Source organism: Chelonia mydas, chromosome 7 (genome assembly GCF_015237465.2).
Source record: "Chelonia mydas isolate rCheMyd1 chromosome 7, rCheMyd1.pri.v2, whole genome shotgun sequence".
NCBI lineage: Eukaryota > Metazoa > Chordata > Testudines > Cheloniidae > Chelonia > Chelonia mydas.
The window spans coordinates 89674893-89693125 of NC_057853.1; the positions used below are offsets into that span (position 1 = coordinate 89674893).

The 18233-nt window shown below is 43.6% G+C and overlaps 1 protein-coding gene across 3 annotated transcripts in view; it reads right to left on the reverse strand.

Moving 5' to 3' along the window:
• Positions 1–1577: 1577 nt before the first annotated feature.
• The window catches only part of LOC102938945 (putative lysosomal acid lipase/cholesteryl ester hydrolase), a 144104-nt gene continuing 127448 nt past the window's right edge, over positions 1578–18233 (reverse strand). For all 3 annotated transcript variants that reach the window (XR_005226291.2, XR_006292533.1, XR_005226294.2), the window contains 3 exons: positions 14364–14583; positions 13728–13831; positions 1578–6424 (listed from right to left, as the gene is read on the reverse strand). The gene's annotated coding sequence lies outside the window, so the exon portion shown is untranslated. The remainder of the gene's footprint in view (positions 6425–13727; positions 13832–14363; positions 14584–18233) is intronic.

Below are 18233 nucleotides of genomic sequence, written 5' to 3' on the forward strand. Positions count from 1 at the left end.
GTTTAGAAATCAATCAATGGGTACATCACTTACTGAAAATGGTTCGAAGGACTGGAAAAACATATCTTCAATTCTCTCTTCACATGAAAGAAGTACAGAACATTTGGAATGTTTTCAAAATTGGAAAGAACTTGAATTAAGATTTAAAAAAGCAAAAACGATCGATGAAGAAAATGTATGTGTGATCAAGGAAAAAGAAGAATATTAACAACAAATATTAGAGCGTCTGATTGCTTTAGTAAGAGTTCTCGGTGGACAAAATTTAACATTCTGCCGCTGTGGTAGAAATAAAAAAAGTATATACTCCAGGTAATGGAAACTTTTAAAAATTTGTTGAATAGCTAGCTTTGATTAATTCATTTTTGAAGGAGCATCTACATAAAATAACTGATCATGAAACACAGGTTCATTACTTAGGAAAAAATATGCAGAATGAACCGATTAAAATCCTAGCAAATGCCATTAAAAAGAAAATTGTAGAAGCAGTCCATTCTGCAAAATACTTTTCAATAATACTGGACTGTACACCAGATGTGAGTCATGTTGAACAAATGATGACGATCATTTATTTGTTTTGTGAATATGGAAAGGTCTGCAGATGAAGATAATGTTGAAGTGCTCATAAAGGAACATTTTTTGGGTTTCATACCACTGAAGGAAATGACTGGAGCATTTATGACTGAAACTATTCTACAAGAGCTTGAAACAATCTCATTATCTGTTGAAAACTTACGTGGCCAAGGCTATGATAAGGGGAGTAATCATAAAATTATAGAATATCAGGGTTGGAAGGGACCTCAGGAGATCACCTACTCCAACCCTCTGCTCAAAGCAGGACCAATTCCCAGTTTTTACCGCAGATCTCTCAAGGATTGAACTCACAACCCTGGGTTCAGCAGGCCACTGCTCAAACCACTGACCTATTCCCTGTCCCCTGCCTCCCCCTGCTGCCCAGCACTTTATGAAGGATAAAGACAACGCTGTGCAAAGGAGAATGATGGAAATCAATCCTAGGGCCTTTTTTGTTCCTTGCAGCGTGCATTCTCTGAATTTGGTTGTCAATGTTGCTGCTAGATGTTTTTGGAGGCAAGCAGTTTCTTTGACCTGGTGATTTTGGATTTGTAACAATAAAAATTATAGTTAACATTTTTAAAGCATTTTTATTTGAAATCGGACTGAAATATCATCTAGCTGTCATGTACAAAATCTATTCTGAAAATTTCGTGTCTATTTTTTCTGATCTCAGAAACATTGGTTGGACAGATGGACAGACAGACAACCTGAATAATTAAGCCTCTGTTTAAAAAAAAAAAAAAAAAAAAAAAGCTTAAAAAACATTAAAAGGAAAAAAGGGGCAAAATGTTTCCCAGTTTACCAAAAACCTCAGCCTAGATCTGCCCTTGGGGTTTGGGGGCGCCAATTGCATGGTTCGCCTAGGGTACCAGTTGCTGGCAGCTAGTCTAGGGCCGCCCCTGCTGTTTGCTTACTAATGCTTAATTGCTCCTGAACATGTTTGTAGCTTTTTCATCTCAAATCACGGTTGTATGACATGATGCAATGATAGCAATAAACTTTCCTGAAAACATAACAAGCTTTATTTGTTAACATGTCTTAAAATAGTAAACCACACAGCGATGAATGCATGGGCTGCCCTGAAATGGAGTTGTCCAAGCTGCTGCTGGACTGAGGGTACATTGCAGAGTGATCATCATGCCATGATGTTGAGGAGGCAGCAGGAGCCATTATGGACAGGAGTTGCTGGAACAGTTCTCTGTTGAGATCTGTTCTCCTCCCTTAGCCGCTGTTCCTGTTCCAGGAACTGCTTTGCAAGAGTCTGCTCCCTCGTTGAAACCCTATCCTCCACTGGGGCAGCATGCCTCAGTCTTTCCTCCTGCCTGTCAGCATGCTGTTTTTCCAGTCTGTTGTCCCTCTTCTTCTGGTACTGGATCTGCTGGTCTGCCCTCTCAGAACTTCATCTTGGAAACGCTTCCTTTTGGAACGTTTGGTGAAGGTACGTTGGCATAGGGATCAAGTTTCTGAAGAACGGCAGTGCAGGCTGAGGGGCCTGAAACAGGCCAAGAAACAGAAGGCTATTGTCTAAACTAGCTTATTGGAGGAGAATTAATTATTGTGGAATTTCAAGGACATAAAATGTAATGTTTCTAAAGTGAACCAATACATATTGTGAAGGGGTGTTTCACACATCACTCTGTCTCTGGATACAGCCTTGTTAATTGTAGTTACAGAAGTATCGAGACAATGGTACGTATAAAATTATAACCTTTTTTTTTGTTTCATATAAATTTCATAACTAATTGCCATATGGGGATGGGGGTGTGAGGGAGACATGTGTAGTGTCCTGTCTGCAAAAGGCTTTTCTGTTATTTCAGTTCTTTCACATTTTGGAAAGCATAACTGTTCTGGTGCCCTATTGCCAGAGGGGGATGTTATTCCAAGCTGTCAGAAGGAAACCTGCAGTGTATGCAACTGATGTATTTAAACAGCACATTTGTGAGTGGACTGGACTAGTCAGCTATAGAGGGGGCCTGGAAAATACACCCTTCCCTACATTGTGTAACTAGAGCTCCTACTTCAGGAAAAGCTTGAAGATATCAGCGGCCAGGATTGGGTCAGAATCCATGTGGGAATCAACATGATGCTGTATTAGCTCACAGATGGCTTACCCAGTTCTTGTTGTATGCCAACGCACTAAAATCTACAGCTTTTCTCCACCCCACATCCAGCACAGTTCTGGGGAAAAACTGACACCCCACTTATACTTTGGGGAAATGATTTTGTGCCCCACAGACCGCATGGACTCTTGCTTGCTGAAATGGACTAGATTTGGAAACAGAATACTGCTCCCCAAACAAAACACACTCAGTTCACTGTTTACAGGCAGCTCCATAGAGCCAGGAGTCAAATTTCTCATTACTGAAAGGAAAAAATGACCCTAGTAGACGCCTGTGATTTAACAGTTAAAATATCCATAAACAGCTGTAAGGGTTGTTTGAAATTCCAGACCACCATTTTGAACTCCATGTGGTGATGGGGAGAGGAATGGGGGAGGCCAAGGTGCTGTGATGCAATCTGCAATTACTGGCCACATGTTGGTAGCTGAGGCTCATCATTTTTGTAATGGAGCAGAAATCCTTCCCGTTCCTGTGATAATAAACTGTACATTTGTGTCATACACTTACCAGACTCTGGGGCAGCTTCTGTCTCCAGTGGGTGTGCTGCTGGCTCGGTAGCAGGCTGTTCCAGGGGAGGGGAGGAAAAAGGTGAAAATAAAACACTCTTCCAAAAAGGGACTGAGAATTTGCTGTTGATCCTGATCTTGAGCCTACTCTGGGACTGGTTCCATTTAAAAAGACACTTCAAACTCTATATTGGGAGCCTGCTGCTGGCTCCCACCAGTCCCCATGCTGGATTCAGGGGCCAACAGGGCACCATCCCAGTTGACCGGGACATCATGAAGCATGATTGGCTCTGTGCTGGGTGCAGTGCCCAGAACCTGGTCAAAGCCATCATAAAATGAGCCTGGCATTGGCGAGTTGCCCGAGGTGCAGTTCTTGTCCCTGGTCTTCCAGCACTCACTCTTCACCTTCTTAATATGCTCCCTGCACTGGTCACCTGTCTGAAAAATCTCACACAGAGCTACCAGCTTTTTAGCTATCTGCTGGTACACGTCATTTCTGGTGCTTTTGTTGAACTCCACAGTTTTACAGGCCTCGCAACAGAGATTCACCAAAATTTGGCTGTACTCCCTTAATCATGAAGCAGTTCACTTGGCAAAAGGCTTGATGGGATCACTCTTCATTGGAAACCCAGATAGTGATGTAGAATCATAGACTTTAAGGTCAGAAGGGACCATTATGATCGTCTCTATTCTGACCTCCTGCACGATGCAGGCCACGGAATCTCACCCACCAACTCCTGTAACAAACCCTTAACTTATGTCTGAGCTTTTGAAGTCCTCAAATCATGGTTTGAAGACTTCAAGGTGCAGAGAATCCTCCAGCAAGTGATAGTGTGCTTACAGATCGGTGATCAGAACAGAATGGGTTAACATCGACCTGAGCTGCTGCCGTTTGCCAAGAGGGGAGAGGGTGGCTTCCATTTTCAGTAGAGTGGATTGGAGATTGTTGGGATAGAGAGGACTAAGGAATTGTCCCATGGAATTGTGGGATATTTCTGGCAGACTACTAGGACACAAGTCAAAAGGAGTTGTGTCTACACTGCAAAGCAATAGAGCGAACCCTGAGTCCCAGCTTGACTTGTGCTCAGACCTTGCAGGGTCTTGTGACCCTGGGTTCGAGCCCTGGGTTAGCACAATTGCAGTGTAGATGCAAGGGGGGCTAGGCTTGAGCCCAAGCTCAAGCATGGGCTTGCATTGCAGTGTAGACATTCTGTAAGAGGCTCACATTCCTGAGCTTTCTCAAAGCCTTTGAACTTGTACATAGTGACCTTGTTTCTCAATTCTTGCATCTCCTGCATTTCTTTAATCTGAATTTTAAATTTTCTGCATTCCAGTTTCAATGCTGCGTTTTGTTTCACAAAAGCTCTGGTTAGTCACTATTAAACCCCATACCACCATACATTTTACCCTTTTCTTGTCAAAAAAGATGCTTTCAAGCAGATTTGTCACCGCTTCAAGTAGATTCTGGCTTGTGAGGATGTTACACTGGGCAACCTGACGTCAGCCTCAAGTAATCAATCTGTTTCTCTTCCACTGGAAGATTTCAAAACACTTTATGAACATGCATTATTTTTTAATCAGAGCACTTGTGTGAGGTGTAATCCCACTTAACATAAGAGAAAATGAGCAGACAAGATTAGCGACTAGTCCAAGACTACACAGGAAGATTGCTGCAGAGCCAAAAAACAGAATTTAGGTCTTGCCTCTTAACCACCTTCACAGAAGGAGTAAGGCCCAGATCCTCAAAAGTATTTGGGTGCCAGTCTCCCATCGAATGATCTGAGCCTTATTGACATAGGTGGGGTTGCAGAGGGCAGCAAAAACGAATTACTTACTGTAAAGTTATTATTACACCATAGGGATTTTGAATTTCCTAGCTCACCAAACCCTGTTTCGTTCCTAATGAACTGTTCTTTCTTTGAAATGCAGCATTGTGTATGATATCAAATAGGAAATAAGGTCTTGTGATTAAAGGAAAATCCAAGATTTCTATATGATAACAAAAGAGTGGAAAGTCTAGGAACAAAGAATGCTAAAGATAGCATCCAGACAACAGGAAAGAGTTGGAAAGTCTGTCTTCTTTAAAGCACAGTCAGACAGTCTCTTCCTCAAAAAGTTATCAGTTAGCTTGAATGTGCTAATCCAGCTATCCTTCCAATAAATTATATTTTGTCCTTTGGTTGTAAATTTCTGAAGCTTGCTACTTAGTCCAAGTCTTGTTCAATAACACACCAAGAGATATAAGGGAACTTAAGGATATATGACATTCTTTTTCGCATCCTTTCCAATTCAGGAAGCTTTTTCCACATTTCACCTCCACACCTTTATTTTTTCTAAAGATAAATCCGTTATATTGAATTCAACTCAGGTGCATGCAAAGGCTTACTTTCTTAATCTGACTTTGGACTGCATAGCTACATCACAGGTTCCTTCTTCCTTCTTATTAAAAAACAATACAGTCCTTGGCAGGTAAGTAAATGACTTCAGAAGAACTTCACTGAGGATAGAAATAACATTTTCAAAACACAGAAGTGACTTAGGAGCCCAAGTCCCACTTTCAAAAGTGACGTAGGCCCTTTTGGGTCAAGTAATGTACCAATGAATCAAGTAACATGCTGCAGTTGTTCCACTTTCAGGGAAGACTCTGTACTCAGAGGTGGGACCTGCATTTGTATTGTACAGATTTGTGATCTTAAACAATTGCGTGTACTTTTTTCCCTTTAATTTGCACTCGCCCTAATGATTTGTTTGAGAGTTCTCTTTTTCCCTAAAGATAGCTACTTTGTGACTGCACTACTAACATTTTAGGTACCTTTTGGAGAAAAAAAAACCCCTAATTATTTTTGCGCTGAGCAGAGTTACTGTCTTGTTAAGTGGCCTTACTCATTCTGCTACTGAAAAGTTTTGTAATTACATAAAGAAAAATGTTGTTTGCAATTCTTGTAATTAAATTGGCAACAATTTCCTTTTGACCCCACCACTGAAAGATTTGACATTCTCAACTAGTTTCATGGCATTTAGCAATCAAATATACTCAGATCATATTACCAGAAGAGTTATTCAAGCTGTGTCCCCTGTCTGGAATCCTCTGCCCAAACCAAACATTTTTCCTGGAAGTGTCCTTGAACTTGTGCTTCTTTTTCACCAGGGCCCTTTACTTCTGTGTTTACTGTAGCTTCTGCATTGCAGTGGGTTGCAGCAATGCTTCTCTGCAGTTTGTACATTCTGGTGGAACATAAGAGAGGGCTACTCACCTTGTGCAGTAACTGAGATTCTTTGAGATGGGTGTCCTTGTCATGGTCAGGTGATGGGGCATCCCAGCGCTGTTGATTGGAGATTTTCAGTAGCAATGCCTGGTTGGGCCGTGCATGCACCATAGCTGTCTCGCAGCGCCACTGGAGTCTCGTTTGGCGCACACACAGCCGGACCCTCTCGGTTCTTTCTCTACCATAGAGTCCTAGTATCAAACTCCAAAGTATAGGGGAGGAGGGTGAGTAGTGGAGCAGTCACAGAGCCACATATCTCGAAGAACCACAGTTACCGCATAAGGTGAGTAACCCTCTCTTCTTCAAGTGCTGTCCCTGTGGGTGTTCCACTTCAGGTGAATGTAGAGCAGTGTCCTTTACAGTTGGGGGGACTTTGGAGTTTTTGCATAGTGGAAGAGGAGAGGGCTGTAAGACCTAGTATAGCATTAGTCATGGAATCCTGTGTGATCACATAGTGATTGGTGAAAGTATGTTCTGATACCCATGTGGCAGCCCTTCAAATTTCCAAAATAGGTTCATTGTACAGGAATGCAGTGGATGTTGCCATGGCTCGTGTAGAGTGGGATCTGATCCCTATCAGGGGTTCCATCTTATTTGTTTGGTAACACAAGTGAATGCAGCTCGATATCCATTTACAAAGCCTCTGTTTGGATATGGCAGCCCCTTTGGACCATTCCGTCGTCAAGGTAAAGAGCCTCGGGGATTTACGGAAAGGTTTCATTTTGTCTAGGTAGAAGGCTATCGCTTGCCTAATGTAATGCTGCTTCCTGTGCACTTTTGTGAGGTTTAGGATAGAATGTAGGGAGATGAATAGGTTGGTTAATGTGGAAGGTCAATGCCACTTTGGGAAGGAATTTCGGGTGAGGTCGCAGTGTGACCTGGTCTCTGAAGAAGATCATGTATGGTGGATTGGCCATTAGTGCGTTTATCTCGCTAACCCTTCTCACAGTTGTGATAGCCACCAGGAATGCTAGCTTCATTGACATGTGTAGTAAGGAGCAGGTAGCCAGTGGCTCAAAAGGAGGTCTCATGAGTCCCTTGAGGACAAGGCTTAGGTTCCACATGGGAGTGGGTAAGAGTACATCAGGGTGATGATTCTGGAGGTCAGCTATAAAGCATTTTGTAGTCTGATGTGTAAATACCAAGAATCTACTGACCTTGTCATAGAAAGTGTTGATGGCCACAAGGTGTACCTTGATAGAGCTTAAGGACAGACCTGAGTTCTTCAGCTCTAAAAGATACTCTAGCACCATAGGTAGAGGTGTGAGCTGGGGGTTAGGCTGTTTCGTTAGGCTCCATGTTGAAAACCGCTTCCATTTTTGCAGGTAAGTATTGTGTGTGAATTCACATCTGCTGTTCAATAATACGTTTGACTTGTTCTGAACAGGTTAACTCGTATAAATGGAACCATGGAGGAGCCACGCTTTCAAATGGAGTTTCTCCAAGTCAGGTGTAGGATCTGACCGTTGGCTTGTGAAAGAAGATCTGCTCTCATTGGGAGAGTTCATGGGGCGTGAGACATATGCAGCAGGTAGTGGTATCAGGTCTGTCTGGGCCATGCTGGGGCAATCATGATGATCTTGGCCTTGTCTTCCTGGATCTTGCATAGGATTCTGTGTACTAGTGGGATTCGAGGAAATGCACACACGAGTGTCCTCTCCCATGTGATTAGGAAGGCATCCCCCAAAGATCGGGGCCCTAATCCCACTCTGGAACAGAATAGGGGGCATTTGTGGTTCTGCACTGTGGTGAATAAATCAATTGAGGGAAACCGCCATTGATGGAATATCTGTTGTAGCACAGCAGGATTCATTTCCCACTCATGCTTCTGTGAGAACCTTCTACTTAGTGTGTCGGCAGTGGTGTTTTGGTATCCCAGAAGGTAAGAATCTGAAATGTCGATGTGGTGATCGATACACCAATTCCATAGCCTCATGGCTTCTGTGCACAGGGAGTGGGATCGGGCTCCCCCTAGTCTGTTGATGTAGAACAGGCATGCGACATTGTCTGTCCGCACCCATATTGATTTGTTCCTTATGAGTGGTAGGAAGTGGAGGCAGGCATTCCTTACCGCTCTGAATTCTAGCAAGTTTATGTGGAGGCGTGTCTCCAATGGTGACCACCTGCCTTTTATTGTGTGGTGATCCAGGTGTGCCCCCCAGCCCAGTAGGGAGGCATCTGTTGTGATTATGGTTGAGCGTGCTCTTTGGTGAAAGGCAATCCCTTCACAGAGATTTTTGGGTCTTGCCCACCACTGTAGGGATGCTAGAACCTTTGGTGTTACCATCATGTGGAGGCTGTATTTGGTCGGCTTGTATCTGAATTCAGCCAGGCCTGTAGACACCGCTTGTGTAATCTGGCATGCTTTAACCACAAATGCAATGGTGACCATGTGTCCCAGTAGTTGTAGACAGGCCCTTGCCATGATTTATGGGCAAATGGAGATGGTGTCTATGAGATGTTTTATGGCCTGAAAACTGGCCTGAGGAAAAAATGCTCTGGCTTGAACTGAGTCGACATGTGCTCCAATGAAGTCTAGTTGTTGTGTGGGTACCAATGTTGACTTCTGGATGTTCAGTTGCAGCCCCAGTTTTTGGAAGAGGGTGATGGTCAGTTGTGTGATTGTTTCCGTCTCTGTATAAGTGTGTCCTTTGAGAAGGCAATCATCTAGGTATGTGTAGGGAGCCAGGGTCACTTCCTTCCGAACCAGAGGGTAAAGAGCCACCCTCTCAGCCTGAGTGGGCGGGGCCAGACCAAGCTTATGCCAATCCCTGGAAGGGGAGGAGTGGGACAGGAAGTACAAAGGGCGGGGCCCTTTGCCCAGGGAGGGAGACAGACACAGGCTGCTGGCTGCTCCCTCGAGATCCTGCTGCCGACTCAGGGGAGGCCCTGGGCCAGGAGGAACCTGACCGGGAGGAAGGCCTGTGGCGACCAGGACTGCCAGCCGCTGAGGACCTGGAGGGGTCAGGCTGTAGCCTGGGCCAGCGTGAGCCTGACACAGATGGGGAGCTGGAGCTGCCAGCAGCTGAATACCCGGACGAGCTGGAGGGACCGGAAAGGCCCGCTTGAGAGACTAGATAGGAAGTAGCCCAGGGGCAGAACTGCACCATGTGGTGGGTGTATTTGGTCAGCGGGCGTCACTGTCAGGGCCCTGGGCTAGAACACAGTGGAGTTGGGTGGGCCTGCGTTGCCCTACCCCGGCCAACCTGCCTTGGGTAGCAGAACCACGCGCTACAAACCCGTGCCGGCGCTCCCCTGCCTGAGGGGCACGCTACGGACTCCGGCCAGCACACCTTTTCCGCTAATTCCCCGAAAGGTGTGACTAAGGCCTGCCCGTGGGACCACAGCTCTCCATCGCCCCCTAGGGGCTCGGTGGACTGATTGAAACCTGTCACAGTATGGAAAAAATATTACCCCTTGTTTGCGCAAGTGAGCTGCGATTACTGCAAGGGTTTTGAAGGGTCTCAGTGCAGTAGACAGGCCGAATGGAAGTACTCTGTATTGAAAATAGTAGTGTCCCACTGTGAATCTGAGGAATTGTCTGTGAGCAGGATGCATCTTGTAAGTCAAGGGCTGAAAACCAGTCCCCCATTCCAGCATGGGGATAATTGTGCCTAAGTTGACCATCTTGAATTTTTGGGAGCGTATGAATTTGTTGAGTTTTCATAGGTCTTGTATTGAGCGCCATCCACCACTTTTCTTCTGGGTCAGGAAATAGTGGGAATAAAAACCCTTCCCTCTGTATTGGGTTGATAGTGATTCCACGGCAGCTAACTGTGGCAGATGATCTACTTCCAGTCTTAAAAGGTGCAAATGAAAAGGGTTCCTGAAGAGGGAATAGCCTGATCGTACTATCTTTAAGACCCAACTGTCTTGTGTAATGCGATCCCACGGCTGGTAAAAGTGCTGCAGCTGGTGACCAAATGGGCAGATAGGTGCTGGTGTAACGGGGAGACCTCGACCAAGCCTTCAAAACAGTATCAGCGACTTCCAGGGAGGCCTGTAGGGCCATCCTGGTGACTAATTCTCCGTTGATGAGCATGGATTTCAGTTGTGCTCTCTTGTCCTCAGGGAGATCTGAAGTAAACTCAAAGAGTTTCCCATAATTGTCGTAATCATATTTAGCTAGGAGGGCACTATAGTTGGTGATCCAGAATGGTAACATTGAGGAGGTGTAGACCTTGCTCTCCAAGAGGTCCAGGCACTTGTGGTCTTTGTCTCGTAGTGTAGAGCAGTGTTGAGTTTATTTGGCCCAGTGGTTAACTGCTTCAACCACTAGAGAATTTGGTTGTGAGTGGGAAAACAGGAAGTCCATTCCTTTGGCTGGCACATAATATTTTTGTCTGCCCATTGGCATGTTGGAAGGATAGTGGCGGGAGTCTGCCAGACTGTTTCTGCAGGGTCTAGGATGGCATTGTTTATGGGTAGACCAATTTTCGATGAAGAGGATGGTTACAAGATTTTTAACAGCTTATGCTGATTTTCTTGGACCTCTTCTAGGGGAATGTCCTGACTAATTGCTATGCGTTTAAATAACTCCTGGAATTGTTTAAAATCATCAGCCAGTGTGGGTGGAGGTGGCATTATGGCTTCATCAGGAGAGGAAGAAGAATTGTGTGCAGTGGACACTTCCTCAGGACCAGTTTCTTCCTCTGGTTCCTCGGCCATATCCTCCATGGCTACTGATGTTGTAGGAACCAGAGATACAGGAGGGGATCAGAGCTCTCCTCTAGGTGGCGAGGAGGTTTGAGTGTAATGGGCTTTGATGCTGACCATGGGTCCCATGGTGGCCACTGCATGGGGAATGCCATGGGAGGACCCATCCATGGTGGGCCATACCATGAGTAGTGAGGTTGTGCCTGATGGTCTTTAGGTCCTGGTGTCTCCCCAGTAGATTTACGTTGAGGTGTGCGGGAGCGTTGTGGTGAAAAAACTCCATCCTCTTGGTCCTTTGTCACTATCAGTCAACATTGATGGTGATGTCAGTGTGAGGACTGGTAGTCCTTGTGTGTCCAGGAGAGGTGATTGGGGCACAGATGCAACAGTGATGTCTTTCTGAGTTAAAAATTGTTGCGATGTTGGTGGCTATGGCATGATGTTTTATCAATGGCAGTCAGGTGTTTAGGCATCTTCTGTTTTGCCTTCATTGGGGTCGGTGGGCCCATTGCGGTGCCATCTGTCGGCACTGAGCAAGGCCAAGGCATTGTGGACATAACCAGCACCAGTGGAGGTTGGATGGTCGGTGCCATATCTGATGCGGTCATCAGTACAGTCGGTGCTGAGGAGGAGACATGGCATGGTTCATGTCTTGACTCCTTGCTCTTATGTACGACGTGGCTGGTGCTAGGGAATTCATATGTACTGACTCTCAGGGTCATTGGCACCAATGGTAACGACCTTGCAGGGCACTGGTTCTTTTTGTGCGGTTCCCTTTGCGGAGCAGTCAAGGCTCGCTTCCTTTTTTCTTGAGAGAATGGAGCCGTGCTCTTGGTCGGTTCAGACCAAGTTGGTGAGCAGTTGGGAGAAGGCTTTGGGGTGTCCTTTTCTGATCCTAGTTGGAACAATTTTTCCATAAGGATAATTTTGAGGCAGAGGCAGATCCTGGTCGCACTGGGCTCTTGCCTTCAAGTTGTTGCAACGGGCGCACTTGGATGGTACGTGTGTCTCTCTGAGGCATCTCACGCAGAGAAAGTACCGGTTGGACCATGGGATGGCCTCCCTGTAGAAGCCACATCTTTTGAAGCCAGGGAACCTGGCATGATCAAGCTAGTGTCTTGGGTAGACAGAGAACTTTTGCAGTTCGTGCTCTGAAGGGAGCCAGGAACCACGGAAGGAAGAAACTAAAATGTTCTTTTTTAAAAAATGCTACAAACTAACTATCTAGCTAAGGGAAAATATAACTGAATTTATCAACTATCCATTTTTGTTATCTCTAGCGGGAGAAGCTGTCGCACTGGCCAGAGCTCCATCTTCAGCCAAGGACCGTTGAGAAGGAACTGAGGGGGTTGGGCCGTGCGCACGCTGAACGAGACTCCAACAGTGCCACGAGGCAGCTATGGCACATGTGTAGCCCGACCAGGCATTGCTTCCAAAAATCTCTGATCAACGGTGCCGGGATGCACCGTTACCTGAAGTGGAGCACCCACAGGGACAGCACTCGAAGAAGAAAGGTGCCTTCCTGATGATTCATGGGGCAGCACCTGACATGTTTTGCGCCATATACCAGGCACATGAAGCACCACTTAAGAAGTTAATACATTATACCTGTCTAGTTTTAGGAATCTATAGTTTGCTATCAGGCTTAGAGAGGCATCATCACATGTAACCAGTTTGCATTGTACAACACTATAGAAAATCCAGAACAAGGCATTAATAATTTTAGCAATACCTTCAGACACTCTAGATGTTTGTCAAAACCAAAGTCTAATCAGATCAGATAGACAGTATCCTCCAGAGCTAAAATACTTAATTTGTTTTTGAATTTACAACCACTCCCCTGGAAAGTTAAAGTGAGAAGAACTAGCAGGAGCTGTCAAATGTTCTTAATGACCACTTTGTTTCTGGTAAGTCTTTGGGTTCTACATAACACTTTATTCACCCTTCCTTGCTGACCACAGGAATTGGACCTAGTCAGCTAGGGAAAGTTCCTCACTTAGGCAACTTGACATCAATACTAAGTTGACCAACAATGAAGAAAGTGTAGTTAACTTTGGGCTGTGGTTCCTTTAACATTCCTTCCTATATCTCATTCAACAGCGCTGTTTTAAAGTGAAGTTGGAGGGTTGGAGAAACTCACAAAGTATATAACCAATTCCAAAACACACTTAACCTTAATTAAAGAATATGGTATGTACTTCAGCTGTGGCAAAGGTGGGGGTTGGATGGATGCCAGAGGACAGCCAACATTTGTTCACAAACACATATAAAGTTTGATAAACATACAGAGAACTGGCACATTAGAATTAATTACCCATCACCCAAAATTAGCCTGGATTTGTCAGACGTGCTGGTGAGCGTAAGACCTATGGAACACCCGTTGTTTTCAACAAGTGCTGGATCAGACATATAATGCTTACCAATGTGAGCGCTCCCATGGAAATCAATGGGCCCGAATCCCCTCTCACTTAGATCGGTTTTACACTGGAGTATCTCCATTGACTAACAGAATTACTTCTGATTTATGCCATTGACTAATAGAATTACTTCTGATTTACGCCAGGGTGAGAGAAGAATCTTGACAAACCTGTTTATACCCTTCTTACCATAAACTTGGAAGTTAGTCTTTCCACTGGATCTGGATCAGGCCCATAGTGTCCACTGACTTCATTTGTCAATGTTTTCAGGATTGGGACCTTGGTTTCCAGATCTGTGAAAAAAATAATAAAAATACAGACTGTAATAAAAAATTGGAGTTGGGATGGGTGGGAAATAGGAAGCACTGTGGGTGATGGGACATTGAGTCATGCTAAATCAGAGGAGGGGAACTCTCTGGTATTTAGTGTAGAGGCAGAAGGATAGTAGTAATAATCTTATAACTATGCAGTAATTATAGCAATACTTAGATACTCGGTCATACTGAACTTGCGTAACTTCATGGAGAGCGTTTTAAGTCAACACATTGGTTTTTGTGGAACAAATTCCAATATTCAGCTTTCCCAATGTCTGAAATATTTTACTTAACTGAACTTAAATTCAGTTGATAGCTGATTAAAAAAATGAATTCAGGATTTTCTACACTCTGTTTAGACAGCTGCAGCCACTGGCATCACAAGTCTCTGTATGATAAACAATTTAACTAGGTCTCAGAGTAGGAGCAGCTGCAGGCATTTGGTCATGTATTTCACAGTTAATAAAAATAATAAAGAAAAACAAATGGTGTCACAGTTAACTGCTTGCACCTCACACCGCCCCTCCTGGTATCTCCAGGTGACCACCACTAGGTCTCAAGCCATCACTTGTCTCATGCTGGAATCATGCAATTCTCCCCCTGTCAGGTGAGGTGCTGGATAGTAGTCTCTTGTGTGTCAACCAGGATCCTCTGAGCAATTCTGACTCATGTCAATCCAGACTCTGCAATTTTGTTCCCTCTGGAGCAAAGACCATGGTAATCAGCGACCCCTTAAAACAAATTATCATTTATTTAGAAGAAAAACATTACAAAGAAAACCCATCTTACTGTCCCATCTCACTTCTCGTTTTTAATTCACTCTTGAACCACTAGCCATGCACATGCGTCAGCACTCAGCCATTGAAGGTGTGACTATAAACAGGAAAGAATACAAAATCAATTTATATGCTGATGTTTTTGTACTATTGAAGAATCCATCCTCATCAATCCTATCATTATTGAATGAAGTTGACATTTTTGGAAAGATCTCTGCTTTTTGCATTAACTGGAATAATCACAAGCAATGGATGTATCCAAAAGACCAGATGCTGCTCAGTTTCAGCATTTTCCATTTCAAATATGCAAGGAAATAACTTATGTGGGTGTTAAGATTTGTCCTAATACATTCAAAAAAATTTCTATAAATTCGGACTATATTTTTTTAAAATTCCCAAAGATCTAGAGAGGTGGTATCTCCTCCCTCTGTCCTTACTGGGGAGAACAGAAATAGCCAAAATGAATATCTGCCCATGAATGATTTATATCATTAGCCTATTGCCTTTCAAGGTCTCTCCTTTGCGCGAATAAATAGACTTATAATTCAACTGGGATAAAAATGGCACTCACCCACTCCTGTAATAGACCCATAACCTCTGGCTCTGCTGCTAAAGTCTTCAAACCATGATTTAATGACTTCAGGTTACAGAGAATTCACCATTTACACTAGTTTAAGCCTGCAACTGACCCATACTGCAGAGGAAGGCAAAAAATCCCTAGGGTCTCTGACAATCTGACCTGGGGGGAAATTCACTCCCAGCCCCGAATATGGTGATCAGTTGGACCTTGAACATGTCGGCAAGATCCAGCTAGACACCTGGAAAAGAATTCTATATTATCTAGCATTCCAAATGCGTCCTGTTGTAAGGTGGTTCCACTCCAGTGGGTTTGTATACACACCACCCCTGGTTAGAGTCATCACTATGCCATTTGGTTTCCTTTCTTCTTTTACGTATCTTAAAAGGCTACCCACACCCTTAAGGAAAAATCCAATCTTTGCATCTACATGGGGGAATCCTCCAACACTTTAAGACGATTACAGCATCTGATCTTACTAATTCTCGTCTCAAAAACAAGGAGCCCAGTGGCACCTTAAAGACTAACAAATTTATTTGGGCATGGGATTTTTACCCACGAAAGCTTATGCAAAAATAAATCTGTTAGCCGTAAGGTGCCACTGGACTCCCCGTTGTTTTTGTGGCTTAATTTTGTGATTCTTCCAGAAGATATTAAACAGCTATTACTACACTCCAGAATGTTTGGCAACACACAAGTGACTGTTGGACATGCAAACAGCCCCATGCCTACCTTTCACACATCCTCTATACCTGTCAAAAAATGCACATGTTCTGGATCATCATATTCAGTGCTCTCTCAAAAACTTTGTGTTGCTATTTTTCCTTTGCCAAACTTGTGTATTTTAGGGTTGCCAGATGCACTGAGTTAGCATTAAGAAATTTGCAGTACCTATTTTAATGGCCAAAAGAGTTATTTTGAGAAAATGGAAATCTTCAACTCCTGCCTCATATATAGACTGGCTTAGTGAGCTCTCTACTACTGCATTAATGGAAAAAATGACTCTGTCTAATAGAAACTCTTGGAAAAAATATGAGGAAGTCTGGTCACACATGAAACTATTGCATAAAGTTTCATATATATTAGTCCCTGATACCTTTATGTTCTCATTTATCTATTTAGTCATTTTAAGAAATGATGCCCTGCATGACCTTTGTGGATTCATGTTTTGGTTTGGTTGGTTGGTTTGGGTTTTTTTTCTTCAGGTTTTACAAATAATGAACACTGAATTTTGTTATTTATTATTTTGTTATTTGTTATTAAGATGGTATTTCCATCTTGTGCATGTATGATTATGTGTTTTATTATGTATTTATATTGTATATAAAAACAATGAAAATAAAGTTAAAAAAAGAAACCCCATCATAAAAACTATAAAGCAGGGGCGTATATCTGCCAAATAGTTGCTGAGAAGTGAAAGACTTCTTCTTCCCCTCAGAAAGTCTTTATAATGCTTTAATTTCCTTTTGATCTCTAGGCTCCTAGCTCTGGCAAAATAAATTTGCATCTGTTGGAGACAGGAAATTCTGGCAGCCAAACAGTTTGCACTGTCTTTCTAGTGTGTAATGTCTAGTGTTCTAGTTCTGGGAAGCCACTGTGTCCCTTCCCATTTATTTGTGCCACAGCCCCAGTACAAGTTAGATCAATGCGTCCAGACAGCAAAATGTTATAACTCAATATAAAATAACTTCCCCTCACTTATCTGGCCACATACAGTCTTCACAAATAGTGCTCAGAAATTACTACAGATCATACAGCAGCTTCACTTCTGTCACAGATGGCTCTCAGATCTGAATTGGAGATCAGTTTAACCAAAGGTCAGAACTACAGGCAGGGCTCGAAGGGACACGCAAGAAGTCATCAAATTCAGACCGCTGTGGTGAGGCAGGACTAAATAAATCTAGGCTTTCCCGGACAGCTGTTTGTCCAACCTGTTCTTAAAAACCAAGGAAGCCTATTCCAGATCTTAACTATGCTTATAGTTAGAAAGTTTTTCCTAATATCTAATCTAAATCTCCCTTGGTGCGGATTAAGCCCATTACTTCTTGTCCACCGAAGGTAGGACATAGAGAACAATTGATCTCTTTATAACAGCCCTTAACATATTTGAAGTTAAACACCCACAGTTTTTTTTCCACCTTTTCTCATAGGTTAGATTTTCTAGCCTTTTGTCCACATCTTTCCTAAAGTGCCGCACTCAAAATCAGATAACTCTCCAGCTGAGGCCTCAGCTGTGCTGAGTAGAGCGAGACAATTACGGTTGGAAGGGACCACAGGAGGCCATCTAGTCCAACCCCCGGCTCAAAGCAGGACCTAATCCCCAACTAAATCATCCTAGCCAGGGCTTTGTCAAGCCTGACCTTAAAAACCTCAAAGGAAGGAGATTCCACCACCTCCCTAGGGAACCCATTCCAGTGCTTCACCACCCTTCTAGTGAAAAAGTTTTTCCTAATATCCAACCTAAACTCCCCCACTGCAACTTGAGACTATTACTCCTTGTTCTGTCATCTGGTACCACTGAGAATAGTCTAGATCCAACCTCTTTGGAACCCTCTTTCAGGTAGTTGAAAGTAGCTATCAAATCCCCCCCCACCCCATTCTTCTCTTCTGCAGACTAAATAATCCCAGTTCCCTCAGCCTCTCCTCATAAATCATGTGCTCCAGCCCCCTAATCATTTTCAGTCCTATTAATTTACCTCAGAAAAATATTTTCCTTTTTTGCAATTGTATCATATTGTTGGCTCATATTCAATTTGTGATGTACTACAACCCCCAGATCCTTTTCAGCAGTACTACCACTTAGCCAGTTATTCCCCATTTTTGTAGTTGTGCAACTGATTTTTTCCTTCCTAAGAGAAATACTTTGCACTTGTCTTTACTGAATTTTGTTTTGTTGTATTCAGATCAATTCTCCAATTTTTCAAGGTCATTGTGAATTCTAATTCTGTCCTCAAAATGCTTGCAACCTCTCCCAGCTTGGTGCCATCTGCAAATTATATAGGCAAACTCTCCATTCCATAATCCAAGT